Consider the following 6,000-nt stretch of genomic DNA (forward strand, 5'->3'; position numbering starts at 1 on the left):
GAAACACGTCCCCGCGGGCGCTGCGACCGCGGCGGGCCCAGGCCCGGCCAGGCCGCGCTGCCCGGGAAGGGCCCGGGCGGTCACAGGCGCCGCAGCGCCCCGGCCCCGCCGGCAGCCATGTCGGAGCGGCGGGAGGCGGCCCCGCGGCTCCCGGGGAGCGGCCCTGCCCGCCCGCGGCGCTCCGGGCCCCGCCGGGGCCGGGCTCAGCGCGGCCGCAGGTGCCGGCAGCCGCGGCGGGCGGAGCCGGCTCCTCCGCTGCCCTCGGCTCCTCCGGGCTCCCCCCGCCCAGCGCGGCGCAGCCCGCCCGCAGCCCTCTGCGCCGCCGGCCCTGCAGCCGAGCGCCCGCCCCGCTGACCCCTTCCCTCCCTCCCGGCTGGCCCCGCTCTCACCCCACCCCGAGGGCGCTCACCTCCTCCTCTTCCTCCTCCTCACTCCCTCCTGGAGACCGTCGGCACCGACGCGCCGGCGTCCCGGCCCCTCCCTCAGCTCAGCTCAGCGCCGGCCCCCCCTTCCGCCCCGCCGCCGGGGACCCTCCCTGCCCGCGGGGACGGCGGCGCGGCCCCGGGGCCCCGGGACGGCTCGGCTGATGGAGCCCGGAGCGGAGCGCTGGAACGGGAAACAGACCGCGCCAGGAAACCGACAAACCCCTCCGCAAGAGTTTTGGGAGCGAGGAGGGGTGGGAGGAATAAATAAGAAGGAGTTGTGCACCAGGTGGGCTAGATAAAAACAATTAGAAAGAAGATGGTTTTCTGGGAGAAGCGGCTGAGAAGAGTGACAATCAGGGCTGTTGCCAGTTAGAAATGAGTAGGAGGTGTGTGTTCTTTCCCTAGCTCAAGCCTTTTCAGGTGGTGCAGCTCCTGGGAGAGGCTGAGCAGGTGTTGTCATAGAATCATCATAGATTTGTAAAACGGTTTAGGTTGGAGGTGACCTTCAAGATTTCCTTGTTCCAACTCCTGCCATGGCCAGGAACACCTTTTACTATCCCATGTTGCTCCAAGCATTGTCCAGCCCGGCCTCAAACACTTTTAGGGATGGAGCAGACATGACTTCCCTGGGCAACTTGCTCCAGTGCCTCACAAACTTCCCAGTGAAGAATTCCTTCCTGATATCTAATCTGAACCTGTTTTCTTTGAGTTTGAACCTGTTCCCCCTTATCCTGTCACAACACGGTCTTGCAAGCTGTCTTGTCCCATTTTTCCTGTAAGTTCCCTTCAGACACTGGAAGATCACACCAAAACCACCCAAAGTCTTCTCTTTTCCAGGCTGAACAGCCCCAATTCCCTCAGCTCATTCTCTCTGGAGAGGTGCTCCATCTCTCTGATCAACCTAGTGGCCTCCTTTGGAGGTGTAATTGTTACAGAAAACTTTATCAACCCCCTTGTTGTTCACAATGAGTAACAAACCTTCCTGGCAAAAATATTTTAGAGAAGTGTTTTGTCACACTGACTCAGGTTAGCATGGTGTTATCTCTGGTATGTAGACAGAAATGTTTTTTAATTTTTTTTTTTTTTTAATAGGAAGTCAAAATGAGTAACACCTAACAGAGTGACGAAGCAGAATTTCCAGAGTACAGCTGTGAGAAGCATCAACACCAGTAACTTGAAGAATCATGTATTATTTGTTTTTTTTTTTCCTATTCTGGCTAGTCAGTGATTATGAATGAGTAACAAGAAGGCTGATTTGCGTGAGAAATACCCTTAGGATAATGCAGCATTTTGTTTCACAAGTTTTTAGGTTCAAAAATCCTGGTAAAGTTGTTTTCCATAGCTTTCCACTGTCCTGCACCTCTGAATTCCTGACACTGCAAAGCTGTGGAAATGTGAAAATGTCACAAATGAGACAGTTCTTCATGGGCTTTACCTAGACAGAAGTGGTAAAACGTGATAATCTTTCAATATTTATCATGCACATTATAAATAATTTTATAAGATTGTGTCTTTCAGGTAGGGTGACAGATGAGGCCTCCTCAGTTGAATAATTTGCCCCTGGCATGTGCTCGAACACAGACAAACAGGATGTTTTATCCCCAATTTATGGATAGAAAAATTGAGGCAAGGAAGTGAAGGCATTTATTTTCTAAGTGTAGAAGTGCTCATTTGTAAGCAGGCAATTTAGGCTTGAACTTTTTCCCCCCCTTTTTTTTTGACGAAAAGGACCGTGTATATACAGTTCCCATTGAAACTACACTTGAGGCACCCAAGCAGAAAGACTTTGGCCATACTCTTTTGGGGTCCTGCAGCCCTAATCCCATGTTCTAATTGGCCAGTAATCTGTGGACAGATATTGTAACAGTTCCTTTAGAATATTTTTCTACTTCTCACTCATTTGCATACTAATGGCATAAAAATAGGCACTTCCTGCCAGTAATTAGTTGGAGCCCAGAATTTAAAGAAAGAAAAACACCACAGCATTATGGTAGATGGATGGTACTGAGGAAGCTGCAAAAAAGAGTCACTTCTCTGGTGCTCAGAAAGTGCCTTTAATTTAGAGTTCAAGGCTGGCAACTCTGTTACCTCTGTGTGACAGGGATTAACTGTTTGCGTGGCCTAATAACTTTGCTTCTAATGAGCCCGTCTAACTTTTTTCATGGCAAATCACTCAACCTGTCCTGCACCCAGGCTCGCTGCTGGGAAACGTGTTTTTCTCTTTTTTGCCTTTTTTTTTTTTTGCCTTTCATAGGATCATGGAACAGTTTGGGTCATAAAGGACGTTTAAGATCAACCAAGTAACTTCAGTGAGACGGTGAAAGTTTATTTTGCTGCTTTCCTTCCATTAAATTCTAGAGATCCTCAGAGCTGTTGGAGTGAGTCCAGCAGAGGATACAAACATGATTGAGGGGTTGGAGCACCTCTGTTCTCAAAGAACCAGGGGATGTGTCCAATAAAGGTGTTTATGCTGCTTTAGATGAAACCTGCAATGCAGAGTAAATGTTTGGTTCCATGAACAAGATCCAGAATCATAGAATGGCTTGGGTTGGAGGAGACCTCAAAGACCATCCAGTTTCAACCCCTCCTGTGGTGGCCAGTAACACCTTCCACTATCCCAAGCTGCTCCAAACCCCATCCAGGCCTGATCTTAAACACTTCAAGGGACAGGGCAGCCACAGCTTCTCTGGGCAACCTGTGCTAGGGCTACCCCACCCTCACAGGCAATAATTTCTTCCAAAAATCCAATCTAAACATACATTCTTTCAGTTTAGAGCTCTTCTCTCTAGTTCTATCATTCCAGACCCTTGTCTCAAGTTTATCTCCAGCTCTCCTGGAGCCCCTTTAGGCACTGAAAGGGGCTGTAAGATCTCCTTGGAGCCTCTCTTCTCCAGGCTGAACAAACCAGCTCTCTCCATTTCTGGAGAGGCTCCACCTTTCTTACAACTTTTAATTTTCCCTTCCCTCTACCCATCCCACTTTGTTGCTAATCTTAATGTCAAACCTGTGCCAAACTCTCTATTACATTGTGCTGAACTTAGAAGTGAAATTGTGTCGCCTTTTTTTTTATAAATCTTGAAAAGCAAACCTTGTGAAGCTTGTATCCAGCAGAACTATAGTGCCAGAAAGTATTTTCCTGAAAACTTTGAGACTGTAGCTTATTAAAGCACAGATCCTTAAGATGATAGGGTCTATTCCATTAGTAGATTTATAAAGTGTGCAGACTGGATAAACAACAGTGACAGCTTGGGGAAGTGTATGCACCTGTTTATTAAAAAGACGTTAACAAGGGCAAATCTAAAATAAGAACATGTACCACAACCCAATTTTCAGCAAATTTTTATGCATGCCTACACTTAAGGTTACCAATGTTATTGGCAATTTTTCTCTCTCTTTTCTCTCTCAGAAGTACACGGCAACTGATGAGCACGGAGCATCTGTGGCAAAGGAAAAAAACACCGTCTTCAAATTTTGAGGAGCAAACACGACCCTTTCTTTTTCTACTGTTTTCCACCCACATTCAGTTAGTGTGAGAGAAGAAAGAAAATCTAAAAAAAAAAAAAAAAAGCAGAAATATTTTCTTTGCAGGGAAGGACCGAAGAATGTATTGTTCTCTCATTCACAAGCAAGTGCTTTCATCACCTCTGCTTTCATTTTGCTCTACATCATAAGTGACAGCGAGTTTTCTGTATTTTGCTGGTATAACTTAGAAGGGGTCATGATTCTAAAAGTTCTCCTGCAGAACTGAGTCTTCTTTTTGGATGTATGCAAATTCTACAGCACTTATGCCACTTGTACTTTGCAGATAGGTATAAGCATATGCAAAAATGGAGATTATATGTGTACATGCAAGTTCTCAGAATTAATCAGCCAAGAATGTACAAAAACTACAAATGCTTTGCTGAAATTTGGCTCAAAATAGATTTATGAATTAGCCTGCTATAGCAGCTTTCACTCAAGGTTGCTAAATACACTCCATTTTTATAAATACTTAATAACTTAAAAGATTTGCATTATGATGGGGCTTGGAGCAACCTGATCTAGTGGAAGGTGTCTCTTCTCATGGCAGTAGCATTGAAAGAAGATGGTATTTAAGCTTCCTTTTAACTGAAACTATTCTATGATTCTATGATAATACTATTGCACCAAAAATAATTTTAACAGTATATCCCAGTCTTGGGAGGGCCTGATGGTACTTCTATCTGTTCAAAATTGCTGTAGTGGTGTTTTATGGGTATACATTGCTGTCAGCCTGGAGCCCTACCAGGATTAGATCTTAATCCTCAAAGATATGTAAGTGCTACCACCTCCTTTTTAGAGATTGAAAACAGGAAACTGCATGGGTTAATAACCAAGGAAATAATTAAAATTTAGGCTCCAAACTTGTCGAGCACAGTCACAAACCGTTCTTGGAGTCATCTTCATATTAGTAGTTGATGTAAATATTTTTGAAGACAAATCAAAGCCCTGGACCTGCCTGAGTCCTGTGTTTCAGCTTATGGCCAGGGTTACAGAAGAGATCCCTGAAACACATCTGATTGCTGATTACAGATCTGATAACTGATTACTTCTGTTAATATGAACTGAAGCAAAGGGTCCTTGAACATTTCTCACAATTCAGCAAGCAAAAAAAAAAAGCAATGTTTTACTTCAGTCTACCTTTTACTAGAGTTAAGTACAATAGGATGTGATTATTTTAGGAACATTAAAAATATCTACTATCTTCCTCCCATGCTAGGTAGAATAGTAGTCTGAAGTAGTTTTGCTTTGTAATTTTCTAAAACGAAGAATTCTGACTTAACCAAACCTCTTCAGAAGGAAGCTGGCTGATATTATCTTACTTCCCTCTTTTCTTATTGTGGAATTGTTGAGAGAATGCCAGTTGTTGCTACTTGTCATCACAACTTTCTAGTCCATATTATTGCTCGTTAGAGGCAATAAATGTTAAATACCAGACTACTTAAAACTGACCAGTGTGCAGAATTTGAGTGCATAGGTAATAAAATTAAGACATTATAAATCTGGATTTGCATTCATTAATTGCACACACACATAATACCTATCTTCTGAAAAACAATTTTCCTTTGTCTTCATGGTATTTGTCCAGCAATTTTTTTTTTAAGATTTTTATTTCTTGGATGTTATACTACACAAGGGAATGAATGTCTCTGCTTCTCTTGGAGGGATTGCAGCAAGAGTCATGGACACAAGATATTGCCAGAAGTGGGAAAACTGGGAATGGCAGCATGAAATTCTAACGATGATGGTCACTAAGATACTTTTGGCTCCAAACAGGCCTGTTTTGTCCCACATGCACAGTAATAAGAGTGTATAAGGTTCCAAATTTGCTGAATTGGGTGAATGGATCCTGGGGTAGGTCCTGCAGACAGTGGATGTGTTGAGGGATGTGCACAGGTTTCAGAGCTGCACTGGGCTCACTTGCTCTGCTAGGAATGAGCTAATGTACAGCTGATTCCTCTCAGGGGGAAACTTTGATTCTGTGTTTCAAAGGGGGCCCTTTCAGTATTCCTAATGATTTTTTTGTCTACAAAGCCTGGCAGTCTTATAGAGTTGT

At 44.6% G+C, this 6,000-nt stretch overlaps 1 protein-coding gene and 1 long non-coding RNA gene across 12 annotated transcripts in view; one reads left to right on the top strand and one right to left on the bottom strand.

Moving 5' to 3' along the window:
- GTDC1 (glycosyltransferase like domain containing 1) overlaps positions 1-494 on the bottom strand; it is a 284,555-nt gene extending 284,061 nt beyond the window's left edge. For 2 of the 10 annotated variants that reach the window (XR_008840915.1, XR_008840914.1), the window contains exon 1: positions 410-489. The gene's annotated coding sequence lies outside the window, so the exon portion shown is untranslated. Of the gene's footprint in view, positions 1-409 lie in introns of all 10 variants that reach the window. The other 8 variants (XM_056495914.1, XM_056495918.1, XM_056495915.1 and 5 more) reach the window with 6 other exon arrangements.
- Positions 495-625: 131 nt separating this feature from the next.
- Positions 626-5,429, top strand: LOC130255352 (uncharacterized). 2 transcript variants are annotated; one of them, XR_008840916.1, is made up of 3 exons: positions 626-711; positions 1,518-2,742; positions 3,832-5,429. It is a non-coding gene; the product is annotated as an uncharacterized LOC130255352 (long non-coding RNA). The 2 variants fall into 2 exon arrangements; XR_008840917.1 differs by having other exon boundaries at positions 629-711; positions 2,680-2,742.
- The last annotated feature ends 571 nt before the right edge of the window (positions 5,430-6,000 follow it).

The sequence above is a fragment of the Oenanthe melanoleuca genome, chromosome 7 (genome assembly GCF_029582105.1).
Source record: "Oenanthe melanoleuca isolate GR-GAL-2019-014 chromosome 7, OMel1.0, whole genome shotgun sequence".
NCBI classification, from domain to species: Eukaryota; Metazoa; Chordata; class Aves; order Passeriformes; family Muscicapidae; genus Oenanthe; species Oenanthe melanoleuca.